Source organism: Haplochromis burtoni, unplaced genomic scaffold, assembly GCF_018398535.1.
Source record: "Haplochromis burtoni strain Fernald_Lab_line unplaced genomic scaffold, NCSU_Asbu1 Contig_68, whole genome shotgun sequence".
NCBI lineage: Eukaryota > Metazoa > Chordata > Actinopteri > Cichliformes > Cichlidae > Haplochromis > Haplochromis burtoni.
In genome coordinates, this window is record NW_024582429.1 from 1,236,168 (window position 1) to 1,260,245 (window position 24,078).

General features: G+C 42.6%; 1 protein-coding gene across 3 annotated transcripts in view; it reads left to right on the plus strand.

Annotated features, from left to right (window-relative positions):
- Nucleotides 1-24,078, plus strand: part of LOC102308260 (RNA binding protein fox-1 homolog 3) — a 436,461-nt gene that overhangs the window by 76,877 nt on the left and 335,506 nt on the right. For all 3 annotated transcript variants that reach the window (XM_014334179.2, XM_014334182.2, XM_042221529.1), the window contains one exon: nucleotides 14,709-14,800. The gene's annotated coding sequence lies outside the window, so the exon portion shown is untranslated. The remainder of the gene's footprint in view (nucleotides 1-14,708; nucleotides 14,801-24,078) is intronic.

Consider the following 24,078-nt stretch of genomic DNA (forward strand, 5'->3'; position numbering starts at 1 on the left):
CTGAAGCCTTTCACCTCTCCGTCCCTACCTTTCATCTGCCGCTTTTTCTCCTTTTGGTTGGAGATGCTGCATTTCCTCAGCTGAAGTGTGCAATGCAGCAGCTCCTTCTGGCTCGATTAAATATTTAGACGGCTGTCTATGTAGATGGCGGTTCGGAGACATGGAGGAATAATCTGGGAGACAGCTGCTATAGCACATCTGGGTGTCACTGATAGCAGAGGAAGGTGTGCGGCTGGTGTTGCTATGGAGGAGGTAGTCTTAAGAGACACACCTGTCAATCAGCTGGGCGGCACAGGCGCTGAGGCTTTGTAGCGTCCCTCTATGGTGGGCCAGCTCACACAGACTGACACCTGCCAGACTGAGACTGCCATTCATGTCTGAGCCGAATGTGCTTTTTGTTGAGGACAACCACACGATAATGCTGCCACCAGCCACACCGTATACTTTAATAATATATCTGCCTCCACTCTAATCAAGTTAACGTCGCGTTACGAGGACGAGTTCAAAATTAAAGCACCAACTTCTTCCCTTTCGGTGATGCTCCGACTACAGGTAGGAGACATTTTGGGTTTTTAAATAGCGCTGATCCTTGTTTAGGTTTGCTGCTAACAGGGGATAGCTGTAGGTGCAGTGTGTCAGAACATTTGAGGAAGATTGAGTGTGAAAATCCACCCACTCCTTTCCCTCCCCACCCCCCCTGCACTCTTCATCCGCCAGCAGCCTCAAGTTGGAGGCTGCACAGCGGTGCTACGAGGCCGGCTGGCCTGAAAATCACTTTGTGTTCCTCTCCCAGGCACATGCGATATGGATGCGTCTCCGCTCGGCTCAGGCCCTCCCGACACAGTGATTAATGGCACAGGCTTCTCTCCCCATCTCATTCTGTTACTGTCAGAGTTAAGTGGGCCGAAGACAATAATAAACAGTCAGTCTTCTGTGAACCCCCTAACACGATCATTCCTCCCCTCCCGATTCCCCCTTTCCAATGAGGAAAAAGAGGAAGAGAGATGGAGTGAGAGATAGAGGAAGTGTGCGCTCGTGTGTGTGTGTGTGTGCTGCACAAGACAGACAAACGCAGAGTTAAAGACACACAAATAGAGTTCAGTAATGGAAGCGAAAGCCTATATGTCAGTGAATCAGATTGTTCCTCACAAGCAAGTGAAGTTTACAAACTGCTGCCGTCTGATTTCAATCGTAAAAGATAGCAACAGTACGGATGCAGAATTTAACTACAAATGATGTGGATGTAATGTGTACTTACTTTTTTTTAACACATGCATTGTAATTCCCTCTTATCAATCCACGTCATACGAAAATCGATTAGGAGAACCATACATCTCCAATGTAATTACATATAATGTAATTAGATGATAATGCTTTTTATATGCAGATTGATTTAAAGCATCTGCGCCGCCTTACCTCCATTACCTCACAACAGCAACCCCGTGACAGTGAATAAGGACTTGATCTTTGCTGTGATCGTTTAACAACTCAAGCAAGTGTCGTATAGATTTTAATATTGTATGGAATTAAATGAAAGCAAATGAGTCCCAGAGGAGAAAAACTCAGCAGGGTGATCTGCTCAGTATCAATACTGCTTTTCAGGGAGTCGAGGGAACTTGACTCAATGTGAGAAGCATCAGGGGCGGAGAAATCATGAAGAAAAAGGCAACTGAAACACAAGTATGGTTATTAAAAATCTAAAAATTTTATTGAACAATTTGTTCATTTAATACTCAGTGAACCAGTGTAATCTATATGCTGTATATGTCACTTAATTCAATTCAGGATGACCCTGGATTCCCAACCTGCAGGTCTGCACTCCATATATATTCTAAATTATTATTGAGGATAGGGTTACTTCATCCCGGCTCCTTCTTTTCATGCTTATCTGACTTAATTAATATTATGTACTTTGTAGGGTGACTCTGATTTTTGAATAGTAATTAAATTCTATATTAAAAAATAGCTTATGAGAACTTCTCTTGACAGATGGATTCTCCATTGCCTTTACTTGTGTATGGTCATATATAGGCACTTTAACCTCCATCACACCGTGGCAGGTAAATCATTAGAATCAGAATACTTTATTAGTCTAATTATGTGGTTAAGTTGCTCTAAGACGATAACAACAATGCGTTCTTCGAATGTTTTGTTTCAGTCTGTTGTCATTCTGTACGTTTGCTGCTTTTAAATATAATCATTTCACAGTTTTTCACCTTCGTGGTCCTAATGGACTAAAGGATTATGACCTAATTTACAATTTAGCATAAAACTGTAAAGCAGTTAGCACATTTTTTTAATAACACAAGGTTATGTTCATTTATTCATGCATTCTTTAATATTCACTGCATAGTTTCATGTGTTTATGCCTTTGTTGTCAGTGTAAACCATTGATTTACAGTATAGGAAGAAGCTGGTTAAGAAACACGGTGCTGTGAAACAGTGTTGGGCCGCTTTCTGATGTCCTATTGTTTTGCACATTTGTCACTCTTACATGTTTCAGATCATCAAGCAAATTTTAATATTAGACAAAGATAATCTGAGTAAACACAAAATACAGTTTTTAAATGACGACTTCTTTGATTAAGTGAGAAAAATTATCCAAACCTACCTGGTCCTGTGTGAAAAAGTAATTAACCCTCTTGTTAAATCATGAATTAACTGTGATTAACCACATTTTTTGCAAAGCTGTTCAGTTTCACACGCCCGTGTTTGATTACTGTCAGACCTGTTGAATCAAGAAATCACTTAAATAGAACCTGTGTGACAAAGTGAAGCAGGCTACAAGATCTCAAAAAGCTACACGTCATGCCGCGATCTAAAGAAACACCTGAGAAATAAAGTCACCGACAGGTATCAGTCTGGAAAGGGTTACAAAGCCACTCCTAAGGCTGTGGGACTCAAATGAACCACACTGAGATACATCATACAAATGGAGAAAACTTGGAACAGTGGTGAACCTTCCCAGGTTTGACCGGACTACCAAAATTACTCCAAGAGCGCAGCTACGACTCAGCCAGTCAGAAATGAACCCAGAAAAACATTAACGAACTGCGGGCCTCACGTCTTAGTTAAGGTCAGAGTTCATGATTCAACAAGAAGAAAGAGACAGAGCATCCGTTTGAGAGTTCAAGGAGAAAACCACTGATGACCAAAAAGAAAGCCTCGTCTCTTGTTTCCCAAAAAATCATCTTGATGATCCCCAAGACTTCTGGGAAAATACTCTGCAGACCGAAGAGACAAAAGATGAAGGAAGTGTCCAAATTCATAGGCTGCATCCTCCTGAGGCTGCATTTGTAGGTCGGTCACATCACAGCGATGCGGCGAAGGCTGTCCAAATTCGTAGACTCCTCCAAATGCAGCCAAAAAATGCGTCCCCCTTTTTCCCCAGATTTGAAGGATGGGTCAGGTGTATCCTTCGTGGCCCACCATATCCCAGAATTCATAGCGCCAATTCCAGGAATTCCAAGCCAATTCTAGTTTCCAACAATGGCGGCAGCTACTTAGTTTTAATGTTACTCTTATTACTCTTTCTAGGTCATAAAAAGACGAGAATGTAGGTGTGTAAACTTCAAATATCTGCTCGGTTTATCAAGACATCGCATATTTGCAAAAGTGCGCCGACGTTTTCGGAGACGTCTGTTACCCACCAGCTCGATAGCTGACCGGGGCGAGAGCAGTGAACTCCCGGCACATCGATTTCAAACCCCCCTTGGTCTTTCGCTACTCAGGTTAAACATGATATATAAGTCAAGAATTAAGGCCAGTATCCTGCTATACTTTAGATAGCAAGGAGCAGACGGCTGAGTTTATTACACTCCACCGAGACAGCTGGTGACGCAAAACTGAAGGCTAGACCGTCCAATTTCACTTCTGCTCACTTATGGTCTACCCTACCCTTCGGAGGACCCGGCCCACGTAGACTGCGAAGGCCGGGTCCCCAGGAGGATGCAGCCTATGAATTTGGACACCTCGGAAGTTTTTGGAAGGTTTGTGTCCCATTACATCAGGCGTAAAAAAAGTACCACAGCATATCAGAAACTGAACATCATGCCAACAGTAAAATGTGTTGGTGGTCGTGTGATGGTTTGGGGCTATTTTGCTGCCTCAGGACCTGGAAGACTCGCTGTGGTCAATGGAACCATGAATTCTGCTGTCTACCAAAACATCCTGAAGGAGAATGTCCAGCCATCTGTTTGTGACCTCAAGCTGAAGCACACCTGGGTTCTGCAGCAGGACAATAATCCAAAACACACCAGCGAGTCCACCTCTGAATGGCTTAAGAAAAACAAAATGAGGACTTTGGATCGGCCTAGGCTCCAAAGGCGATTGAAACGCTGTGACATGACCTTAAACAAAGCGGTGCACGCTTGAAAACTCCTCCAACATGGCAGAATAACAGCAATCCTACAAAGATTAGTGGGCTAAAATTCCTCCACAGCACTGTGAAAGACTAGACTTGCTAGTTATCACAAATGATTGCAGTGTTGCTGCTAAGGTGGCCCAAGCAGTTATTAGGTTTAGGGGGCAATCACTTTTTTCTTTTACTCCTGAATTTCAAACACCTTCATTTAGAAACTGCATTTTGTGTTGACTTGTATTATCTTTGTCTAATATTTAAATGTGCTTGATGGGAAAACACTTTTTCACACCACAGGATGTTCTCCTGGGCTTTCAGTATAAACTCTGGAATGATGACAGATTAGGAAGAATTGGAGTACATGAGCTGGCTCCAGCCAAAAGAGAGAGAGAGAGTGCAGGGACTGGTGGATCTCAGACCTGCTGCTTTAGTCACTAGTGAGCTTGTCTTTTCCTGCAACTCCAGCCTCTTCCTCCATCCCCAGGCCTGTCACTTCACTCTGCCATGTCCTCTTCAGACGAGCACTCGCTCCTTCTTTCTCTGTCTCTGCAAGTCTCCACCTCACAAACAGCACAGGGCTCATCCAGCAGCAGCACCGCTCAGTCCTTCGAGAGTTTCCGTACACAAGTAGGAATAAAGGATTCGAGTCTGAGTTCCAGCCACTGACCTTGGTTTCAGTGCCTCAAAAGCCTCCGCTGAGGCTGTGAGACCCTTCACCACGACTGCCATCACATTTTTTTCCCCCCTCCTCTTCCTCTCCGTTTTCTTCCCTCTCTTATTACTGGGGATGACCTGCCTCACAGCCCTGCGCTCAGTGACCGAGAAATCCTGTGGCCCTCACCGTCCACGTCCTCCTTGCTGCTGGTAGATTGTCTTTGTGTCTACCGGAGTGGCCTCGGAGAAATGAAGTGCCATGATCTCATCACGGCAAACCCATTGTTTTCACTCTCATGCACACTGTGTAATAGCCATGGAGATAAGGGGATGATTCAGACCTTTCACGGAAGGAAATGTGAAAAGCCTGCCTGTGAAAAAGTGAAATTACTGTTTTGATGGCTTTTGATGGCGGGGGGCATAATTGCTGGATGGAAGGAAGGATGGAGGGTGAAATACACATAGGAGATTAGTATTTCTAATACTGGAGACGATTGGTAGGAGGCCTGCAGAAGGTTATGCACGCAGTGGGTAGTTCTAATGAAGCTGCCATGTACGTGGAATAGCAGATTGACTAAAATAGCTCATTGTTCTTCTTTCCACAGCAACCTTTGCCCCTCTGGATTGAAACTACATCCTTGATGGCAGCACTGATTATGATATTGTTCGATGCTCATCGCCATAGTAACGGTGATTAATTTCACATTGTTTGCGCATAACATAGTTGCCTGTGCCTTCAGGAATGGGAAACGAGCTTAAGTATTTTTGGCAACTGGCATAAGGCTCATCAGCACATGCTCACAACGGGATTACAGCCTGTCGTAATGACAGGGGCAAAGCGTAAATAGTATAAATACTCCATGGGATTATAATTAGCCTTACTCTGCGTATTTAGACACACTCAAGTGGAACTAAAACCTTATTGACTTCTGGAGACAATTTCATATTAATTGGATGCCTCTTCTTCCTCACTGCCTACTTCTTTGTTTTTTTTCCCCCAAGCTGCAGACAAACACCGTGCTGGTGTAGTGGATTAGCATCAACCGCAGCACCAACTCGAATGTAAGAAACACCACCTTCATTGCTGGCGTTGGGGCAGACGACGGTGGTGACAGCGGAGGAGGGGGATGAGAATCAAAGGGGAGTCTGAGCAGCTTTGAAGCAGTCTATGAGGAGCAACTCAAAAGGCGCAAAGGGGGAATCGATGTTGGAGCGATAAGATAAGGCACATGCTGATGGGGAAATATCCTCCGGGTTTAGGCACAGTAGCACAGAAGCAAGGCGGACAGGGTTTCCTGGTGACGCCGCAGCACGGGCACGATGGGAATTGATGTGAATCTCGTCGGACGCCGCCACCTTTCTCGAACGCACAGTCCATTTCATCTTCCATCTCAGTATTCAGCATATGTCTTCCTCCCTCTTTGTCTCCCGCTCTCCCTCCCTCGTTTTATCTGTGCGCCGGCCACAAATTTATCCCTTATTTTCTATCCAGGAGTGGAGGGGAAAGTTGTAAAGCTAATTAAGGAGTGTGGATGCGGCAGCTCGACAGATGTGCATTGAGATGGGTGCTATTGAGTAGCGGGGATAATGGTGGGCAGCGGGGTTGTGTTGGAGGGAGCTCCTACCTGGGCGTGCATGTTAATCAGCGTGCCTGTCTGTTGAGAGCCGGGGAATTAAGGGGGAAGGGAAGCGTGTCGCCAGCCTCCAGTGAAGAGACAAGGCAGGCAAGCTGATTAAGAGCACAAATTTGCCAGTTTGGTCAGACAGGGAGATATGTGTACGGAGGAGGAAAAGGGCAAGAAAAGTGTGTATTGATTAACAGTGCCGGTGGTGGTGGAATTCAGGGGGAAAAAAAGTGGGAAGAAATCTACCTACCATTGTCAAACTAAATATTTCTCAACTCTTGAAGGCATCAAAAGACTTCAAAGGTGTAAAACATCACAAAATGACCACAGCATATATGCAGGGAGGCTGCGACGGTCGTTTGGAAATGTTAATAACTTCAAAATTTCTCCTCCCAGTGCTGAGATTTTTGCTTATGAAAACTCTTTGACAGCACTATGAACTAAAACAGGGACCCTGATGAATTACATGACATTCAGTCTCCTTCCCGTCCACGTGCACTTTCAGCTGCTCAACGACAGAGGACAGAGCTCCAGCGTGAGAATGCAGGATTCCAGTCATGAAACGAGACACGACAAAGATTTTTTTATTCTATTTTATTTTACATGAAAAGGCAGGAATTTCTTTCCCGTCTCTGACAGAAAACCACCGATATGTCATTCATATAAATCATTGCATATTTTTACACAAAAAAACGTCCTGCCTGGGATTTTAATTAGCCAGTGCCAATCATCATCTCGGTCTACCTTCTACTGCATCTGAGATCTCCTGCAGTATGTTGTGCAATCACGTCAAATATTCATAGGCAGGGTTCGTAATCGTGGTAATATATCTGGGTAAAGAAAAAGGGCACTGTTGCAGTCACAGTGATGCTGAGAGACATCAACATTTACATGCATATTTGATGTCAAAAAACAAGTAGTTCTGTGTGTCATTTATGAAGCAACAACGCCAAACGCTTGCTGCTTTCAGCTACTTATCTTTTTCATGTTGTTCAGGTAAACCAGGACATTTTAACGTTGGGTTAGAGAGAGAAAATTGAGAGCGAGTCCTCCACCGAGGCCAATCCAGTGCCCTATCTCACAGTTTTAGAGGGAAGTCACCCAGATCTCCACCAAATCTTAATGGCTTCTTCCCTTCCCCGCGCTCTAACGCTCCACCCGGTTTCAGCTTGGTAGATTTTGCTCACACAGAGGTGGACAGATAGCCAAACAAAGGCACTTGTCTCATGCAGTACCATCACCTTGGCAGGTAAATACAGAAGGAAATACTAGGTCAGGCCATAGCTTTAAAAACCTGTCACAGAGAATAACCGTACAGTTAGTTGATCACAAGTTAGCAGTGCTTTAAAGAAGTAGAATCCATTAATCCAGCCATAAATTTCCTTCCACCTATCCAGAGTCCCAGCTGTCATAGATTGAGGGGGTGGGGACACCCTGAACAGACCGTCAGTCGAGCACGGGCTAACGCACACACGTTCATGCTTACATTAAACCTACAGCCAATTTAGAGACACCTGTTAACCCCATGCATGTCTTCAGACACAGAGAGATGATGCAAACTGCACTTGGAGCCCAGCACCTTCCTGCCGTGAGGAGATGGTGCTAACCACTGCACCAGTGTGCCGCCTAACCCGCCCGCTTTTCAAAATCAAAGCGTGAGCAGTCCACCTTAACAATGTTTCACAGTTAAAGCTTCAGGGGGATAAACACATCATATAAAGGCTGCACAAGTTTGCAGTTGTTATTTAATTACTTTGCACATAAAGTCATTATTTTTATTAAGTATTGATGTTCTATCTGTGCCTTTTACTGTGATGGGAACACTGCACTTTCTGAATAAGTCTGAAGCAAAGCTGAAGGCTGCTTGGGGGGGCGGGGGGAGAAAATGGTGTAATGATTTGGTTTAGTGACAGCTTGTGAACAGCTCAAAAGTTTTCCACACTTGAGCGAATAATAATTCACTCCTATAGATGGATTCAAAGCTTTATGCTTTCTCGCCCAGATATATGCACGTTTTTAATTAGAATTATCTCCCTTTTCACCAGCACAGCCTGATCTAATTTCTGCGTAATTGTTGTTATTTACACAGTAAAGCTTTACGGGTATTTATCGACATTTCCTTTCCCAGAGCTCAGTGCCTGCCGTTGATAATGAGTGGGGAAATTATTTTCAACACTCAGACATTATCTGTGTGTTCAAGTAGTCTTCCTTTTAATATGCTAATGCGGCTGATATAATCAGCTGGTAATTGTAAAACACTTCAAGTACAACACATTTTGTGGCACTCTCTCCTGAATGAAGAAATCACAGGCACAGTGAGCGGCGCAGAGCTGTGGTTGGATGTGCAGGGAGCACCCGCGATCCTACATGGCCCAAATCCAAAGCGCACAAATACTCCTATAGAAATGCGTAGGCCGGCATTAGCGCCGCGTTGCCGTGTTGGCGATACAATCGCCACCTCCGACTTTGCTTTCTCATCTGGCTTTCTTTATTCTTAAAAATCCACCTTTGATTACCATTGATCCTCCCATAGAGCTGGCTCATACCTTCTATTTATGTCACAACATCTTAAATGAATCTTTTTTTTTTGTGTCTTAACGGGAATGATGAAAGAAGTGTTCTCCCCATGTCCTCCGGGGATGTTAGTGCTTTTCTGCCGGAGAGGATGGGATCCTGACTTTGTTTTTCTCCTTCAGCTGTTATTTCCCTGAAGAGAAGAAGGGGAGCTATGAGTGATCGACTCTGCCTTTATTCTCCAAGTTTTCAGGGGATTTGAAGTTATTGAAAGTCTGGGGATGGGTGACAGCTCTGAGATGTCTGTGTGATGCCTATCAGGCATGCGCCGGCCACTCCGTGTGTTCGCCTGCACCCATGCGTCACCCAGCCTGTGAGGAAGAGGGCACGGGGTCCATGTTCTCCAATACATGGTATTCTTGTGGCCAATCATTTCTGCTCACACATGACATCTCTCCCAGATTGATTTCATTCAACTGTAGAGGGCGGCAAGATCAAACAAATGTTGTTTGAAATAGCAGCGACAGTGCCGTGAGGGGGGTGGGGTCAGAGGTGGGAGGGTGCTTGCTCGAAAGATGAAGTGAGGGATGGAAATGGAGAGAGAGGGAATCAGTCACCCAGTCAGCACCATGCCATGTGGTGATGTGGAGTAGCAGGAGAAGGTGCTACTCCATAAACCAACAATCCTTTCATAAACTGCTCCTTTTCACAGCGAGGTGGGTGGCGGGCGGGGCGGGAGGGACGGTCCTATTCCTTCACGATGCCTTTGAGTACCCATGCAAGGAATAATGGATGCGTAATATGGAACGACAGCTTGCAGAGTACTATCATTAATGTTGTAATTCACTTTTAGTGTTTCTACTATTGCGCTGCAACAGGAGGCACAGATGTCACCTGAATCTGCTCCTTCTAGCAGCCAGAGCGCGCCCGCTTTTCACCAGCTGTCTTGGAATGCACCCTGCCAGCCCCCCCCTGTGTGGCCAAATGTGTGCACGGGAGTGTGTGTGCACGCGTGTGTGCTACGCGTGGCCCTCGCTTTGCCTTTTGAATACAAGTCAGGGTTTTTCTGCACAGACTTGTTTTTGTTACGTCGGTGCATTTAGCATTTTTGGTCCTGAAATCGTTATAAGAGTTTACAGTTTGAGTTTGAGGATAATTAATCATTTTTGTATGTTCTCTCGGGTATGGAGGGGTTTGCTCTTTTCTCATTTCTTTCTCTAATTGAGGTTATAAGATGCATGCAATGAGTTTTCACTGAACCAGAACGTTTCGCGATCCAGCCTGCTCTCGTTCCCAGGGCGTAAAATAGTGCTGTTTTGTCAAAGCCGCTGGCATCTCGCAGACAGGCACAAGGTGTCCTTTGGCGCCGGTGCCGTGACGCACCGGGTTTATAGCAATAGTTAGATGCTCCTCACTTCCCCTGTAAAGCGGCCCTTAGCTTCACATTTAAAGACACTATAAGCGTCATTTTTTTCAGCGTGCAGGATTAATATTGTGAACTAAAAAAAGTAGTTTTTAGCGCCTTAGCAGAGCCAAGCAGTTAATGAAGACGAGGGAAAAATGTGAATGAAAAGGAGACTAATGACAGAGAGCTGCTAAACTGGACACAAGCTGTTATCACTTATTATTTAATTGCTCCCAGGATAACTCGTATCTCTGTGACAGAACGGAGGTATTTGATGGTGTCGGGATGCACAGTCCCACCAGTGAACTGTATTTCCTCAAGGTGGGCTGGGTCGTTTATAATATAAGCTACTGTCTTTGTGGTTTGTTTGTGCTTGTTTTTCCATCTTTGTGGTGATTTTGTTCATCTTAAATGACAGGAAATATTTTCACACAGCTCGAACAATATTAGGAGTGTACAACTATTATTAATAAGAATAATATGGCAAGTTTATATTAATACCTTTGTATTTTTTTGTTTTGTGTTCAGGCCTTGATTATTGTGGATGTTTAATATGGGTGGGTGTCACGGTCCTGGGTCTGGTTTGATTATTTAATGTTCTGTCATTTAGTGGTTTCTCGTGGTTTAGTCTGTATTTTTAGCTCATTTTTTCAGTATTTTGGGTGATTTCTAGTCTTTGGGTGTTGTTAATATGCCTCCCCTGTGTGCTGCGTTACGTCTAGTCATCCTGGTTTCTACGTTCATGTGTTTCCTGTTTTATTTTGACAGTCCCGTGTTTGAGTGTTGTGTTTTGCTTCCTCCCTGTCTCATGCATCAGATTAGGTTCAGCTGTGTTTCCCTTTTGTTACCTTTTCCCTCATTACCCTCCGTTTTCATTGTGTGTGTTTTCCTTTGCTCCTCGTGGGGTTGTCTGCGTGTCCTCTGCCCCCACCACTCCACATGTTTCCAGGTTTCAGGTGATATGTAATGCTTAGTTTACCCGGGTTTAGGTTTTTGTTTCTCTCGGTCTAAATTTGCTTTTGTTTATAGCTTTGTGCAGGCTCACTTTTCGTCCTTCAGCTCACTCTGCCGCCATCGTCTGACGCTGTCTCCCTCAGCAGACGTGACAGTGGGCTTTTCAGTTTTTTTGGATGGCACTACAGCAGTGTTAGGATTTAGCTATCGATGCCATCGCCTCCAGCCCGGCTTCCTTTTCATCACGGTCATTAAACTGTTAAAAACTGCGTTCCTGCAAGCGTGCATTTCAAAAAGCTGATATTTAGTGGTGGGCGGATCGATCCAAATATCGATTGTATCGATACCAAGTCTGCATCGGTATCGGATCGATACTAGCCCGGAGAGATCGCTTCTTTACTTTAAGTGCCGCTCTTGTTTGCAACGCTGTGGTTTCGGTGACAACGAAACAGCCAGGGCGCCGGACTCGCCGCTCCTGTGTCGGCGCAGAGAAGGCACACTTTGCTCCCCCCTCCCCTTGTGTTTAGATGTTGCGCCGTCACATGACTCAGAGGCTTTGAAGGTTGTTAAGTTGTTTACATATTATTTATATTTTCACCAGCTGTTTTTTGTTGTTGAGAATTTTAATTGTAATTTTTGTATTATAGTTTCTCAACAGAACTTGTTTGTTTTAATTTGTTTACTGGTTTGCGTGCACTTTTTATTTCAGATTTTTCTAAAAAAAAATTTATAAAATTATTTTTCTATTTAGTTATAAACTTTGTCCTAATTATGTCCTGGGTTTTAACTATTTAATAATAAAAACATCACAAAAATCACTCAAGGTCATGAAAATTGAGTTTTAGCAATTCAATGGCACATCCACCTTATTTATTGACGGGTATCGGCATCGGTATCGGCGATATTGGCCCATATTTACTCGGATCGATACCAAAATATGCAGTATCGCACACCACTACTGATATTGTCTCATAATTCACAGGACAGTCAACGTAAAGTTATATTTAGCAGAAATGAACTGCTTGTGGAGCACTATGAGCGCTAAAATAACAGAATGATTACAATGAAACGGCTGATTATTATGCATCGAGTTTATATTATACACAGCACAGTGCTGTTGTTGTAGCAGGACACAGTGTAAAGCTACAGTGAGAGCGGTGTCTTTGTGCAGAAGTCTCTGCAAACTGTGTCTCGTTTATGCCTTTTTTCATGCACCTTCACTAATCTCTCTGTGTGCTTCTGTGCACTGGTGTTTTTCCCTTCCTAACCTACCGTACGTACTTCATAAGCACAGACATATATTTTTTTGTTGTTGTTGTCGTTTCAAAAATTGCATTTATTTATTTACAAAAGGCTAAATAAATAAGCAATAATATGGATTTCATAGATATCCAGGTTCTAATTGAAAAAGGTGTGATTAGCATATTGTTTGTGTCTCATGCTTTACAGCAGCCCTGTTTGTGTTGTACAGGGACCTTTATGGAAATGAGCTCTGTGGGGTTAAAAAAACGCAAAGAAAAGAAATCAACAGAAATGTAACCCATTTCTTTAAAAGGGGCACAAATTTACTGTGAAGATCATCCTGGCAAAACCACAGAGGAAAATGTCAGGAAGGGAGAAAAAAAAAGGGTTGGAAGAGAAAATAGCTGACTGACTCTGTAAGTGAAGCTAAGCTCAAAATGAAAAATGTTCATTATATGCCCGTCAAGGTGAAAGGAAGCCATCTCCTCGCCGCTGCAGTTAAAATGTCGACCTCTCCTTCCGCGAGGGCGAAAAGAGGAGAAATGTAAAAACTGCTGCTCTTTGTGCGCGTGCGATCGTGTGTGCGTGCGCGTGTGAGTGACTGATCCGAGCTTAATTTCAGACAAGGGCAGCGATGTTAATGGCGCTGCTCAGTAAAATGACCCTTCCATCCATTTCTTCATACATTTTACAGCACTCAGTCGTCACATTTTCCCCTTGTCAGCAGTGTTTGTGTATCGTTGTTGTTTTGCGCGTGACCTCTGCGACTAGCGCAGCGCCCTCTCGGACCTCTGCTTGTCTCTCCGTATGTACCTGCTCATGTTAAGGCTGTTAAATTGCGCTCAGGATGCATTTTATTCAGCTGCGAGGCAGAACGTTATGGCCGACCTCTTCAGGTCACGGATGCCGTCCCCTGTGCCTCATTACTGACAATTTATATCATCTAACGTTCCTTAAAACGCTCGCCGTGTTGGCTTAGCGCTGCGGCCGTCACATGCTACAAATTCTGCAAAAACAGAGCGGCGAGTGGGAGCTGAGCAGCTGACCACGTTTTTGACAAACATTTCAGAAACGACCTCCGTGGCCTGACTACAAATGAGCCGAAGCCTCGCGGTTGTATTTGTTGGGTTGTGCTGCTCGAGCCAAGGCCCATTACAATTTTCACAAGGAATCGATGCCAGCGTGGCCACCCTCAACTATGTGTTATGGATTACAAGCTAACCTTCCACCTCACTGTCTTATTTCCTGCAGCAGCGTTGGATCTTTTTAAGGATGCGAACAGCTGCATTAAAGTTCAGCCGGTCCGTGCAGATGCCGAGTGCAGATACTTTATCCCATCCTTAGCAACCTCTCGTTCTTCTTCTTTTTACAGCCGATCATTTGGTGAGGAAAGTTTGTGGGAAACGTGGAAATATTCTGTTTCTCGAGTGTGTGTGCATCCTCAGAGCTCAGAGAGATGTTGCAAAATTATCACGAGCACGCCTCGCTTTGTCATTCCCTCTTTTGTTTGTTGTTCGTGGGATAGAGGAAGGTAAACAACATATCAATCCCACATTATTTACCATTAATTTTCTAAATAAAAACCTGCGACTTTAAACAGTTCTAAGAGGAAAGAGTCAGCTACATGTTTCATATTTTCATGTTAAGTGGGTACATTGGTCTTGGGGCTGAGAGCCAAAGGCAGAATAGGAAAGCTGTGATGATTTATTTATTAATTTCTTTTAGTTTATTTATTCGAACTGGTAGCAAAGCAATTAACTCCACCCAGAGCAATTAAGCTTTTCTGACCTTTCTCTGGTTAGTTATGGGTCCATATAAAGTAAAAGGACAATAACTGAGCAGCATCTGCACACGCATTATTTCTACACAAGCTTCAGTTACATTTATGGGATCAAATATAAAGGATGTTACCAATGATCACCACATCTAACTGTGTCTGTTTATTTTGTTGCAGTAAGCGACTGGTATAACGAGTGGGCTTCTGTTGTGCAACAACAAGTGATTTCTCCTCTTACCGACACCTCCGAGCTCCACCCTCTTTGACAGGTAGGATGATTTCTTGAACACAAATGCAACATTTTGACATGTGTAGCAAACAAAAGATGCAAAGCTATATTTAGGCATAAAATGGATTATATGCCGCTGTCATCATCTGGAAATTAATCAGAAAATATACAATAAAGGAAAAAGAATGAGCGTTTGTGCCTTAAAGTTACATTTGCTCATGGGGAACCAAATCTGGAAAGTAAAGGTCGTCATTTGTTAAAATTAATAAATCATAGAAATGTTCTTCGGAACGCCACCTTTATAATTTCTCATTACGTACCACGTTTTCATTAAAAACACTCTCGCAGGTCTCCAAGTGCTATATTGACTTAAGTCACAAGCCAGTGGACAGCGAAGAACCATTTTTCTTCTTTTGCCATTTCGCGTAATGAGCCACCGTTTCCATGTTCTGTTAAAAAAAAACAACTTTTCTCTCGCCGGCTTGTGCAATACTCAGACGCTTAAAAGACATCCGAACAAACTCATTGGAATGATAATGTAGTTTGTGTCTGCACTTATGGTGAATATGTCGAAGCATGTCTGCGTTGCATCAAAGCCGTTGTCGTAATTTTCTTTTCAAGGGCAACTTGAAAGAGGAGTCGGGAAGAAAGTGGCGTCGGTTTCTTGTTTTCTCCTACAAGGCAGCTGGTTCAAAAGTAACCTCCTGCTTTCTGAGGGGAGAGTGGGATGATTCAGCAGGAACCCAACAGCCCATCTGACTGATTCACATTTAAACATAAACAGAAATATGGCTGCTCCAGGGAGCTCCGCAGAGGAATGGAAAGTAGCCCCAAATTTCACAGCGGCAAATCAAACGTCTTTTTATTTAACTCTTCCTTTCTGTTTCCCCTTCCTCTGCGGCTCCCCGTAGCATTGTGCACACATAACGGCACCTACTGATTGGACTTATTTGAAGCACGTACCTTGACAAAAAATGGAGAAGAGGAGATTTTCCCGTGTCACAAAGAGATTGAATGTGGTTCTCCAGAAGAGGAGGGCCTGAGAGGATTATATGGCTCAGTGGGCGCTGTATTGTGCGGGGAGTGGATACAGCAGGTACCCACCGAATCCCAGCCAAGAGACAGACACAGTGTTGCTAGGGATAATGTTGCCTCCCAGCAATTAAACTCTGGAGGTTTTGGAGTGGTTTAGGAGGAAGCTTGTTAAATTATCCCATCGCTTCTTTCCCCTCTCTCTCTCTCAGCCGCTGCCTCCCTGTTAAACACATTTCTTCCCCTTTTTGCTGTTTCGCTGGATGAAATCCTGAGAACTATAGGGGGAGTCATTTAGCCTTCAGTACTTTACGCTTAATTGAATTCGTTCCCTTTGGTTCTTTGTGTCTTTTTCAATCACAAATCGAATGCACGCAAATTTAGACTCAAAGTAAAAACGCGCACGCATCGTCACTCGGGGGTGGAGCATCTTTAAAAACGCTTTTGAACACGTTTGAGCCGCGTTTGATGCCTTTATGTTATTAATAGAGTCGGAGGAGGTTCGCGTTTTGATGTCGCGGTCTGTTTAACGGTTTTCTGTTTAATTGTTTCGTGTGACAGCACGGGAAAAAGTTTGAGAACAAAATGATTATGTTGGTTTCTCATTACTGCAGAATGCATGAGGTCATCAGTACAATATGCCTCCACTTTGCTTCATTAAACTGGTTCATTTAGCCTTTGGTTAAGTACATGTAAAACTTTGTGCTTGTTAGTCCACAGTATTATTTTTGTGTGTATACATCATTAGACGACAGCCTAAACTTTAAGCCCATAGCTGTGGTTTTAAATAACAATTTAACGCAGATACTGATGGTTTTATGTCTTTGACTGGACATCTGCGCATTTGTTGTACTTAAGTGCAGCTACATATGAAGGTATCTACACCTCAAAGGAAGCCATCTTTCTGCTAAAACGACTGTTTTAATACAGTTTCTTTTAAAAGAAAAATAACGCAACACCGCCATTCCTATCTCTATCTCTGCCACGCACACACCGCTCTTGTCACTTTTATTGTAAGCAAAGTTACACCGGTTCCCCGACATCGTGCCGCACTCACTTTTTCTTTACTTTGCCTTTGACTTCAACCTCCATAAAACTCCTGCCTTGGTTCTGGTTTTATGTGAAAGGCGGTGCTCACTAACTTTGACCACTGTCCCCGTCCTCGGGCAAACAAACAGCCCATTTCAAAGGTGAAAGTCCGTGGCGTTCTTCTTGAAAAAAACCCTTCTCTCATTTATTTCGAAATGTGACACTGTGCTTCCTAATACCCTTGGGACTTTTGTGTCCGTAGTTCCGGGTCGGTTCCCAACAGCACAGCAGTGCTGCGTTAACCTCTTTTCCGTACCCCGACACACACACACACACGCACACACGCCGGCGTCAAAGTAACCGTGGGTAGTAGAGCCCCAAAGCTTCGTCGTCCAGGACAAATTGGTAGCAAGCGGCTCATTTACTCGGAGCCGTCATGAATGGACTGTGCCATGACTGTGTAAACAAGTGCAAAGACTCCCAAGGGCATTCCTGCATAAATAATGACTCCAAGAGATGTTTGCCATTTGTACCACTCACCGGTTGCAGACATGGGTCAGCTAGTCTCCTCTGCGGGGAGTCTTCAGTAAACAACAGCCGCTGTGTCCATTAACGACTGTGTGGAAAGTTTACCTGGTCACAGGTGCAAAGGCTGATCTCCCGGGTGGAAGGATGCGGGGAATGTGTTTGGCTTCTTCCTCTTTCGCTCTGGTAGCGTTTGGAGCCTTACAGGCTTCCTGCTTTGGTCTTTAGTATATGTTTACAAGTGTTCTTCGTTAATGTTAATATTTAGTTGGTTTGCAATCACATTGATTTCACAGAATAGGAAGAGACAAGTCTGTGGAGCTAAAGTTTGACTCAAAAGTAGTTCCGTTGTCCTGCGGGCATTTGAGGGCTTGTGTTTTGTCATTCTGCCGGAGTAGAGGTTTTGGTGGCAGGTGAGGAGTCACAACACCTCACATCTCCTGTCACTTTTACTGAGCGCTGGCTCGTCTACAGTCAAACAACACATGAAGCTGAGCACAAGCGCCATTTATGTTTTCAGTTTTGATTGTCTCTGAAAACTTGCTGAATTGTGGGAGCTTCGTGTTCATTTCCAACAAGTAGTTTTCAAGGTTTCTGGGAAAGAGATTGAAAGAGCGTTTGGTACAATTGGTGCTCCTGATTTTCAGAAGTATTATCTTCAGGATCCAGACCGAAGGAGTCAACACTCTGAGTTTGATTAAACCGGTCGAAACATTGTCTGCGCACCTGAGGTTGACATTAGAGGACGAGGTATTGTGGCTGTTAGCAGTGCTTTCATTATCGTCTTATTTTTGATTAAGCCTTTCAGGTGCAGCCTTGGTGTGATTGTAAATTCCTGTTGCTATGACTAAACCGCTAAATGAACCAGCTCATATTCACTTTGGAGAAATTGGAAAAATTAGAGCAAAAGGCATTTCTTCCGTTTCCAAGGACGCTCTTTAATATGTAAGTCAAATATAATAAGTCAACAATAATAAGTAAAAAATGTAACAGTGTTCAGAGTCTGCAGTTATTGTCCCCTGTTGCCGTACTGAGACTGCTCATTACTGTACACGTTATTAAACAAAATAATTAGAAGGATTAAAATGCTGTGATCCTTGTTTAGAGTAAGATAAGGAGGGAAGAACATGCTGTTACCCAAATCAAACCGGTTTATCCTCCACCTCTCGAATGCAGCTCGCCTGGGTTAGGTGTCGATTGCTGGAAGTACATCATGCTAAGCTCTACTCTGAAATGAATGCAGCGGTATTAGGTGACACCGTGCTGCCATTTAGAATGTCACATTTATAATTCTAACCTTTACACACATTAAGCATTTACCATTTGCTTGTAAAACATCTTATAAAGAACACCGGTCAATTTATTCCAGTCATTCCTCAACTACTGTTGTTGTAACTGAGAATCCCTCTTTCTCTCTCTCTCTCAATATATATGTATGTAATATATACACACAGCAAAAAACCGATGTTGCTGTTTATTAGGTGAATGATGTGCTGAATTTGCATTTTTAAAACCCAATTTTGAAGCTCTAGACTTCTCTGAGAAGTCAGAAATTAATCAAGCATAACATTCATCTACTTAAATTAAATTTTTCAGTGCAGGATGTAAGGAAATAACTGTAATTTTGCATCTTAATTAAAAAATATATATATATATGTTGTACTATGTTTTCTGCTTTTTTGTAATATTGTAAATTTGAAATGCATACTGGTGGATCAGCCATTATGGATATTAAAAAATGCTTTGGGTAATTACCAATATTGTTCATTTATTGCAGTTTTTGCATAAACGACATAAACAGCCTCTCTAACCTTGATGAATGCTTTACAGCCATTAATAACTGAATGTTTTTAAATGTTCTCCCTGTTAATCCTGGCAAAGCTGAGGTTCCTGTGTTTGGTCTTGAGAGCGTCAGTCATTACATCACCTCCCTCACCAACAGCAAGAACCTTATTTTTGACCAAAAATTAAGTTTTGCATCTGGCGTCTCAAAGTGCATTAAATCTTGTTTCCTGCAGCTAAGAAACATTTTTTAAAAAATCAGGTGTTTTTATTTTATACGGACCTCTTACTACTTTAATTTTCTTCTGTCTCTTTTATTGTAGCTCTTTTTTCCCATTATTTTTCCCATTGTTTGCTAAACTACCTCATTTAGCAAACAATGTGAAATTATTGATCGGTTTAAATATTTAAGTAAACCAAGTTGTTGCTCAGATAATGAACAGCTCTGGATTTAATGTGTGCAAAGGTGTTTAAGTTGAAATTCTTAATTTTGAAGTATTGTGTGGTGCATTCAGTGACTGAATAACTGAGAATGTTTTCACCCCTCAGCCGTGTTGCTGCCGGGCAGGCGACACGTTTGACAAGTTTGTAAATGCAAGAACTCAAGAACGAAACAACTTAGGAGCTTGAAATTGATGCCACAGGTGTAGCTACTAAAAGTCTTGGATGAGTTGAAATCTCAGGGACCTTGACTTCAAGGTCAGAGGTCGCTGGTCAAGTTCGCTGAAAATCTTGTGAATGCTATAACTTGAGAACAAGGCGACGATCTACTAGGAGGCTAAGTGGTACCACTGACTGCCACCAGTATTTTACATGTAGCTAACATAACAAAGGTCTACCCTGACTGAGACCACTGTAGCGTGGTCACATCCAGCCAGTGTTCACCTTCAGGGTGGCTGATAAAAATGCATTGTGCTGAATTTTTTTTACCATGTGGAAGTAGTGACAAAATGAGACACAGAGGTGGTGACACACAGAGTGACTACAGTGCATTGCTATAATTTACAATGATAAAGTGTTTATGGGAATTACAACAGGAAGGCTGAAATAGCAGTTATACAGACAGCTGACAGTGTTACAGTAACTTCTAGATCATTTATCCACCCCTACACTTTGATATTTGTTACAGTATGAAACAATTGTTGTAGATTACAGGAAGTACACTTTAAAAAATGAAGGAATAAAAAATATCAAATCTAGCTGCCAACATCTTTGCTGTGGTTACACTTTCCAGTTATATGTCAAAACCTTTTTAATCATTTTATAGCATAATGTCAGCGTACTGTGGACAGGTAACTCACTTTTAGGTAACTCACTTTTAAAGTTGCACACAATATTTTTTAACATGCATATTTTTAAACATCTTTATATCTGTAGGCGAGTAACAAGAGTTCTGTTTGCAGTCTGTTTTTAGTCCAAGTATTGTGGGGTTGGTTGCGTGCAGGTAGACAGATGTGAGGTCTTTTTCGGGATATTTGCTTTCTACACCGCAAACCCCAAAATATTTGGCATCATTGCCAGAGGCTAAGCCAGCAGACAATAGCCAATGGCTTGCTAGATCTTCTTGCGTTGTACTGAAGTGGAATATTTGTTCCGATAGTGGCACTGGATAAAAAGTGCGCTCAGGATACATACTTCTGAGCCACGTATCTGCTAATTGCTGACGTATCTGGCAGTGGACAGTGCTTGGTGTCCTTTAAACGCTGTTACTCACAGGATGTTAATGCAGCTGCAGAAACTCTGCAGTCTGCTGTGTTTTCAGTCAGCCACCCAGTCTGCAAGCAGCACTCCCAGTTGTGTTGCATAATTGTGTGGCATATAGGTTTCCGCTCCAAGCGTGGGTTTGACGGAGAATGGAAGGCAAGAGGATGTGTTGGTGGGAGAGAGGGGACGACATAAAGAGAAAGACAAAGCAACACCCACTCCTCATTAGCTTAAACATTGCGTGTGTCCGTTATCCTGTAAGATAACATTTGAAGAAGGAGGAAAAAGAAAACGGAAGCCCACATCTACTGCGCAGCAACATGGGATAGAGATATAAAACAAATCTCCACACTTAGGCTCTGCCATCTGTTCATCTTGGAGAATACCATGCTTTGCAACACTTTTTTCTTCCTCCCGCCTTTGAGAAGCCATCAAGCTCTCTGAGAAAACAGCTTGACAAAGTGACATGCCTGCATGCCAGCCCTGTGGCTGCATGTTTTCTTTTTCCGCGCCTCCTTCAGACTTTTACTTTTTTCAGATAGTTTTCATATCTAAATCCAGGTTTTGATAGCATATGCAAAATACAATGTGACATAATACAATTTGAGCTCCATGTGAGAAATGGGATTATCTCGGTCATGATTGTCAGCTCTGTGTTACAGTAATCACTTTCTTCCAGGAGGAAAGACGTGACTCACTCACAACTTGACCTGCTGTCATTATCTATTCACTCTGACACTATTTATGCATTTGGCTCGATATTTTGTTTTCCTTCAGGTGAAGTAGAAATGAATTTGGAAATAAAATAAATAAATGGTGAAAAAAATGAGTAATCCCCCTGCAAATTGGAACAAGGAGTAAATCCCACCGGCAGTAAATCCTCCACTGTTTCTATCGCTCTAATTCTCTCTCAAAACGTTGTTTGGATGCTTCAGAGGAAGTGGTCGATCGTCACAGCGGAGGCATGTCACAGGCTTCTTCTCTGCACTCTCCACAGCGAGACTCCTCAAACGCCTCGGTGGTCTAATTGATACAGAATGTTTCCCAGGTCTCTAGAGGAAGGTCATATCATATAAGTGCAACACTGCAGAGACCCCTGCCATATAGCAAAGGCACAACGAGTGACATTATAGATCTTAAAGGGAATATATATCTATATCTATATATATCTATATCTATATATCTATATAGATATAGAGATATCTATATAGATATAGAGATATCTATATAGATATAGAGATAGATATCTATATAGATATATAGATAGATATCTATATATATCGATATAGATAGATATAGATAGATATAGATATAGATAGATAGAGATATATAGATATAGAGATATATAGATATAGATATCGATATAGATATATATATCGATATAGATATATATATCGATATAGATATATATATCGATATAGATAGATATAGATATAGATAGATAGAGATATATAGATATAGATATAGATATATATAGATATATATATCTATATAGATAGATAGATAAACTTGTTATGCTAGACTAGGTCTGACCAGACCAGAAATTAAGCCTGACCAGTTACATAACAAAATCAAAATATAAATTACACGTATATCTTATGGTTTAAAAAAAAATGTTAAGCACGTAATAGTTTCTTACTCATCTTAGACATGCTGCTATCAGATATACTGAAAATACTAGGCTATGAAAATCTGACACATGACCCTTATTTCATTTTACACAGCTGTCACGGTCATTTATTAGTCGCATTTTCAACAGCGCTGCAGCTTAAAAGGCTCCATCATCATGTATGATCCATGATGATCATTTTGGAGACATTAAAGGTGTAAATAGTGATGATTACAAATTGATAAACAGCTTGATAAATGGCTAGAGTCACACCAAGGACCATGTGCAGGGAACTTGCAAAGAGTGATCTTGTGTTTTTGAAGAGTAGGTCTGTGACCACCCGCAGCATCTCTAAAAAGACTTTGCTGCATGAAGACGGCGATAAAACAACAATAAGCCAGAGACTTATTGAGTCAGTCTGCTGTCATTTTGCAGTTAGTGAGGTAATTAACTCTGATAAATCAGCAAAGTTCACAAAAATCTATTGCTGTCTGTTGCGAACGTGTTGCTGCCTACATGCACATAAATTCACATTAACTGCTTGCACTCAGTGTGCATTCAGAGTCTCAGATCTGAAACAGAAATCCCTCCACTAACAGTGTCAGAGCTCCTGCAAGGATGGAGATTCACATATGCACTCAGCAAGCTGGCTTTTATATAAGAATAGAACCAGAGTAGAGTCCCTATCGCGAAGAGACGAATCCAGACGAGTTGCGCTCAGCGGCAGCCTGATTCCGGCTGATTTTCACAATCTGTTTGCATTTAATTTAATTTGGATGACCAGTCTGTCTGAGAGCGACTGCAGTCAGTCCGAGTCGGACCGCAACTGTATGGCGAGACGTTGCCTCTCAACAGGTGCCCTGCGAAGTCGGTCTCTGACACTAAACTCTTTGTTTCCGAGTTGCGAGGAGGTCGCCTGCCTGCATTCACTCTAGTTTGAGTGAGCTGAGAGTAAATACTCATTAATTATTTACTTGTTTTGGTTCTCAGTGTTCGGGAGGATATGTAGACAACTGTGACAGAGCTTAGAACTCAACCTCAGGATGGCTGCTGTGTGGCCCAAATGTCTGAGGTGTAGAAAGGTGATTTAGCCAAGGTTCTGTGTCAGGAACAAATACAGGTATTGTTCTTGTAAGAGCTCGAAACCTTCATGCTGGGGAGACTCACCTGTGGATCCTGCTGCTAAAGGCGAGAGGCTGCATGTCATTAATAACCCCAGACAAAAGAAAACACAAACAACTAAAAGCAAAAACGTGCTGTTTGTCTAAACTGGGTTACATTGTTTTTGAGTCTAACCAACAACCTCCGTGTGTGTGTGTGTGTGTGTGTGTGTGTGTGTGTGTGTGTGTGTGTGTGTGTGTGTGTCATGATAGCTGGCAGCAGGATAGGCATAAACCACAGGGAGATTGTTGGGGGGGGGCTATAATTTATTTCATTATTTCAATGAATTATGTATGTCTTGTTCTTGGTATAATGGTCTAATTGTGCCTATTGAAGTTGCGCTTCATCTTGAATTTAAATAATTCATCATTATGATTATTATGATTGATGATCATTAGCCTGTTTTGGTGCCCCCTTCGGCACTTGGTGAGCTGCAGTAGCACTGCTTTAGACTTTGACCTATAATTACTACCAAA